Consider the following 6,086-nt stretch of genomic DNA (forward strand, 5'->3'; position numbering starts at 1 on the left):
AAACTCTAGAAATGATAAATTTTCTGAATGGGGTGCGGTTTTGCCGTTTTTATATTCTTGAAATCCTAGGCTCAAATTTGCCATTTTTGTAAATATGGACCCGAGCAGACGAGAATTACTAGCAAATAACATTTTCTGACATTTAAAAATACTAGGCCAATAACATTTTATGTTATTTATAACAAGAGTTGTTATTCGTCGTAATGATTTTTTTTTGTTATTGGATTGTTATTGTAATAATTTTGAGTTATTCCTCGAACAAATCTTTGTTATTATTTTTTGTTATTTTAACAGCTAATCCGATCGTCCCTATAACAGTTGGAAAGTGTTATTCCAAAGTTGTTTTGGCTTTCAACCAATATCAGACCAATAACAAATTTTGTTATGATAACATGAACTGTTATTAACCTCTTATGCAAAAATTGATTTTTGTTATTTTAACAGTAATTGTAATTGAAATGTCATGCATTTTGTTATTACCATCTGCCCGGGTCGAGCCAGTTTTTTTTTCTGAAAAATGACATTTAACACGGCGTGTTTTCTAGAACAACCTTATCAGGAAAAAATAGTCATCGCCACTTTCAAATGTGTCTTATAGGAAATTTTCTCAGCTTTCCAATGCTTCTAAAAGCGAAATGTTTCATCGGGAAATTTCTGAGATATCTCTATTTTAAGTTTTTTGGTTTTAAATTCCTTTATTATTTATTGGAAACTTTATACTAACAGTTCAGAAAACTTATCAAATGATGTGTTTCATGAGTCATTTACTCATCAAAATGTTTGCACATTTTGATGAGTAAGACAAGAAACAACTTTGTAGAAGGTTGCAAACCGCTAAACATTTTGAAAATTATGTTTTGTCTATGTTTTTGAATATATAAGATTTATTCAGAAATTAAAATCATAAAACAGTGTAAAAATGTATTTTTACAAGAAATATTTGATAACTACTTATTTTTAGTGTACAAATATCACGTGTCTACTCTGATTTAGCTTGTTCAACCGAAATTTTGGCAGGTTTGTGATTGTTAATGGTTTTATTGAATTTTAATGAATAAATTTGATATTTTTTTTAAGAAAACATTAACCAGGAACATAAATACAAATATGATTTGAAATCGAAAATGTACTACATATTACTATAGCAAGCTTCAAAAGTCATATTTTCATGCGTATAAAATAAAGAAAAAAATTTATAAAATGTTTTCTGTAGAAAATCCACTTAAAAGTAACAATAAAACTCGAGTCTTCCAATTCAGAATTCTGAAAACACTGTCACAAACATTTATTTTTGTTTGAACAAAAATTGAATAGTATTTTAACAAAAAAAACCAACAGAAACTTTCTTTCCAAACTATTTAAACAAAAATCAAGACACATATATTTTTTTAAGATGAGATTGAAGAGGAGAGTCTTATAAACTTCTAGAATATTGCTAATTCCTTGATCATTTAATAAAAAAAAATAAATAAAAATGAAACAATCATTTCATACTAATGAAAAGTATTTCTCCTAAAGCAAGCAACAGTCTTTTGCAGTATAATTTCGAGTATAAAACATGTTTTGTATCCATGTAACTAGTTAGTGTTTGATTAAGGAAATATGATATTTATTCATAAAAATTTGTAATACCCTATCAATCTCAAACCTGTAGAAATTTCGGTTGTATCAGCTAATTCTAAGCTGAATCAGAGCAGAACGGTGTTATTTGTACACAACAATTATGTAGTAATCTATTTGTTCTTGTAAAAATAAGATTTCAATACGGTTTTATTATTTTATTATTTGAATTAATCCCACATATTCAAAAATTCGGTTAAAACTTAATTTTCAAAATATTTAGCGGTTTGCAACCTTCTACAAAGTTGTTTCTTGTCTTATTTTGCACATTTTGGTAAGTAAAATACACATGAAACACATCATTTGACAAGTTTCCTGGACTGTTATTTAAAAGTTTCCAATAAATGATCAGAGATTTTAAAAGAAAAACTTAAAATAAAGATATCTCAGAAATTTCCCGATGAAACATTTCGCTCTTAGAAGCATTGGAAAGCTGAGAAAATTTCCTATAAGACACTTTTGAAAGTAGTGATGACTATTTTTACTCCTTAAGGTAGCCCAGAAAACACGCCGTGTTTAAGAAGGGGGTAAGTTATTAAATATTGCTGTATCTCATAATTGCTGTACCTCAAACCGGTTGCATTGTATCAAAAAGTTTTCAAATCATACTGGTAAGAAATTCACGAGCTTTCTGAAAAATACACTGATAGAAAAACACACGCTATTTCTTTGATTTTTTTTCATTTTAGGCGTAAGCCAACGATTTTTTTCGATTATTTATTGTGGGAATAACCTAAGATATTGAAAGTTACCTGAAAAATGCAGAATGGTACGGTACCTCATAAAAAAATTATAAAATCATTTAGTAGAAGCGTATTTCTGATAATTGGTCAAGACGTCAAATTTTCAAAAACTGATCGGGGAATCGATTCTCTTGACAATTTTACATAAAAATCTTCAAAATGGCTATTTTCTAAAATCCTTAGGAATATTTTGAAGATAATGCGGCTTTGAAAGTAAAAATATTGAAATGGTTGGGCCATTTTACGATTATTTTTTTCGGTAAACTCGACTAATTTACTATGAGTTTGCATTGCACTTTCATTTATATTATACATCTCTAGGACATTTATTTTTACTTATCTTTTCTATTTCAAGCATTTATTAAAATGTTTTATCAGTTAGGCTATTGGAAATTTGCATCAAAATTACCCTTCAATAAAAAAAATAGGACTTGAACAAAAGTTACAATTCCTTTTTTATCTAAATTAAATTGTTTGAAAACTGGTTCGTGTGTATAAAAATCATTTTATTAATCGCATTGCATGAAATTCTAAAAAAAACATAAAAAATATTTTCGGAAATAAACTTGGAACTAAATTTAAGCAGAACAGTATTGAATATTAATCATGAACTTCGGTTTTTCAATCTTTTCAATTGAACAGTTATATTTTATTCACGATATTATTTGTCTATTTTCAATCATGCCGTTATCAGTACCAAAAATTAAAGTGATAACCGTGGCCCTTATATTTAAGAATAGATTACGTTTATAAATAAATTGTTTGAATTTTATTTGAATTTCAAATGAAAAACAAAAAAAGTATCATTGTGAAATTTAGTCTCCTTGCTATTAACAAATAAAGTCTGAATAATTTCAAATACAGCTTAAGAACTTTTTTTTCCTCTTTTATTATTATTTTTTGATATTTTAATTATTGCTAATTGTCCTGCATTTTGGTAGGTATTGGACAATACAAAATCAGGAAAGTAAGAAATAGTTTCCTAGCTTTCGATCTTAATTATTGTACAGAAAGTGATAAGTGTAGGTGTTTGCTAAACTTAAAAAAATAAGCAGAATAAAAAGTCGTAAACTAAAAAATTATTTTAAACAAAATAAAATTATCAGAAGTCTATATCTCGGCAATTATCAGTCTCATCAACTTATTCTTAAAAAGAAAAAAAAAATGGAAATTTCGGTGCCGATACTCATCATTGGAGAAACAATACTTTTTTATTTACTTTATCGAAAATATTCGTAATTTGGTTGTTAAAATATTAGCATACGAATGTAACTAACATGAAAACGATGCATATTACAAAAATAAGTTAGTCCATTTTCCACTAAAAATTTCAAACTCAGTTTCCCAATTTTGTATCAACCTCAACTCTAGCATAGAAGATGCATTTTCTAAAAATTTAAATTACAAGCCATAATCTCCACAACAGGCTACGTGTTAAATTTTCGCGAAAAAAAACTGGATTTACTCTTGATTTCTAAAACAAAGTGCTGGATGTTATAGGCTCTTTTGAAAGAGTACACGAATTTGAACCAAACTGCATCATTAACTCGAAATCGAAGAAAATGCATATGGGACATTTATGCGATCAGGGGCAGATAATTAGTTTAGAAATTGGATTTTTCACAGCAAGGAACAAGGAGATTGTTATTCCTTGTACCTATTTTTCTGAAAAGTCTTAACCGTAACTAACAACTGAAGCCACCAAAACGAAATAAATAATACTTTTCAAAAAAAGATCTTAGAGTATTTACAGGCCAATTTTGTATGACCAGCCCGTAAAATTGTTCCCAAATCATAAAATACAACAAAAAGACGATTTGCGAAAAGGTTTAAAATTAGAATTTGTCGTTATTGATTTAAAATGTATTCTTTGTCACTGATTTCTCGTCCGACAATAAGTATTTATTCTTTTGATTAAATAAAAACTTTGTTGGATTTTGTCACCATAAATTAAAAAAAAAGCATAGAAATGTCATTCATGTTATGCTACATATCAGCCCAGGTCACACATAAAGCATTACAAGAATTGATTTTTTTTGCAAATATTGTTGAGTGGACAAGTTGCACTTAAAAAAAAATAGCCCATTGAAAAAACAAATGTTTAATTGTTTTGTTTTTTTTTTTAGCAAAGTTTGATTTATCATCTATAATCTAGTTTTGGACCTCTGAATCTTTTTAACAGATTCAACAAGGCTTTTAAAGAATAAAAGTTGTCCAGCAAAGTAACTAGCATTACAATCAGTTTTTTTCAGCAAGTCATCTCCATTATCCTGTACTGTCCTATACCATTTCCAGTTCCCACCCCTCCGTCAGCTTACCTTGACTATTTTCTGCGGCACTCCAAAACTCGTTCGTCGACGTTCCCAAAAAACAAAAACGTAGAAAAAAACCGATTACACACTCACAGGTTCGTGTTCCTTGTGCGTATGTGCGTCGTAAAAAAAAGAGTCGTAAAACAATCCTTTTTCGGAATTTCCCCCCTCTCTTTCTCTTTTGTCGTTGCGAGTGTTGCCAAAATCCGACTAAATTGCCAACCCTCTTCGCCTTGCAATCAATTAACTACCACCACTTAATGGAGACACAAACACACTTAATCACTCTCTTTCTATTTATTCAACGCGTAATGATGGCGAACTTTTTTTTTCCTTCCAAGTCGTCGTTTCGTTTCGTTTCGTCAAGTGGTCTGCACTTGTTGTAAAATGATGTGTAATTGTAAAATTTCGGTTGGAAAATTGCACTTGTCTTAGGGCACTCACTTTGCCGATTTTCACTTCTTCTCAAGTGTGTCGAAAAATCGACCCGAAATTCGTTTCGCTCACCAATAAAACCATAAAAGCACTTTTTCTTTTTCAATCCAGCAAGGATGCTAGGATTCGTTTCTTTTGCCAAGATTTGGCCAAGTTTGATCCTTTTTTTTTCTTTCGGTTCTATCCAGGGTTGGCACAGCAGGCCCTCACACGTCGTCCTGATCGTTTAGCTGGCGGACAAAACACGTGAACACACTTCCAGCACTTGCCATTTTGGCCCCCTCGCAGGCCGTCCCCTTTCGAATGAGGAGAAATTCACCAGAATGAATAATTCAGCAGTTTTCGCGAAATTTTTATTAACTCACTCGCGCAAAAAAAAATTTGGCGAAGAATTTGCCAAACCTAAGTGGGGACCCACTAATTGGTCACGAAATCGCCAACCGATACACCCGAAAATTATGCAAATCGGAGCAAAACGAAGCTCATCACTGATTGGCACTAATGGCCATTAAGGGGTGGGGGTGCGTAACACCAACCAACGGGAAAACCAAGAAAAAGAAAACACCTTGTTTTTGAAAACGAACGGACGACGAAACGAAAAACCCGTGCGCGCGCAGCAACTGCAAGTTCGAAACTGGTCAGCTCGGTAAGCCAGCTGGTCCGAGTTCGAACCCCGGCGAGGTGCGTGCAGCAACCCCCGAACGAACAGGTAGTTGAGAGAGCGAAGGAGAAGAGAGCGAAACTGCAATTTGCAACCCCTAAACGGCACGGGGATTATGCTCAAAGAGAGAGTTTCGTAAAAAAATGGCGCACAGCGCTGTCGAATGTGCGTGACTCTCTCAAATTCTCTCTCGTAAACCAAGTTAAAGAAGAGCGGGAGAGAGAGCAACATGCTGTGTTTATGTTGCAACCTGTTTCTTGGAAAGAAACGTGAGCTGTTGTTGGTGCTGAATTGGAGGGAGGTTGAACAGCAGCA

General features: G+C 31.9%; 1 protein-coding gene across 1 annotated transcript in view; it reads right to left on the reverse strand.

Annotated features, from left to right (window-relative positions):
- The window catches only part of LOC120430726 (patched domain-containing protein 3), a 184,676-nt gene extending 178,941 nt beyond the window's left edge, over window positions 1-5,735 (reverse strand). The window contains exon 1 of the mRNA XM_052709085.1: window positions 4,682-5,735. The gene's annotated coding sequence lies outside the window, so the exon portion shown is untranslated. The remainder of the gene's footprint in view (window positions 1-4,681) is intronic.
- Between the last annotated feature and the right edge of the window lie 351 nt (window positions 5,736-6,086).

This window comes from Culex pipiens, chromosome 2 (assembly GCF_016801865.2).
Source record: "Culex pipiens pallens isolate TS chromosome 2, TS_CPP_V2, whole genome shotgun sequence".
Classification (NCBI taxonomy): domain Eukaryota; kingdom Metazoa; phylum Arthropoda; class Insecta; order Diptera; family Culicidae; genus Culex; species Culex pipiens.